Here is a 213-nt window from a genome sequence, read left to right on the forward strand (position 1 = left end):
CAAATATTGAATATTGTGTTATTACTACCACCGGTTAACGTTTCTTTCATTAACATAATACTACCAACATCATAATCAGTACTGTTATCGTTAGAGGTATTATGCAATAAAACCTGATATTAATGACATCATTACTATAACTGATATTACTGGTGTTTATTACCTTCACTATTATTATCAACATCTATTTTCTTTATTACACTGCACTTGACA

At 28.2% G+C, this 213-nt stretch overlaps 1 protein-coding gene across 1 annotated transcript in view; it reads right to left on the reverse strand.

The window, feature by feature from the left end:
* Positions 1-213, reverse strand: part of LOC119591881 (monocarboxylate transporter 3-like) — a gene marked incomplete in the record, with an annotated part of 53237 nt that overhangs the window by 38708 nt on the left and 14316 nt on the right.

Source organism: Penaeus monodon, chromosome 29 (genome assembly GCF_015228065.2).
Source record: "Penaeus monodon isolate SGIC_2016 chromosome 29, NSTDA_Pmon_1, whole genome shotgun sequence".
NCBI lineage: Eukaryota > Metazoa > Arthropoda > Malacostraca > Decapoda > Penaeidae > Penaeus > Penaeus monodon.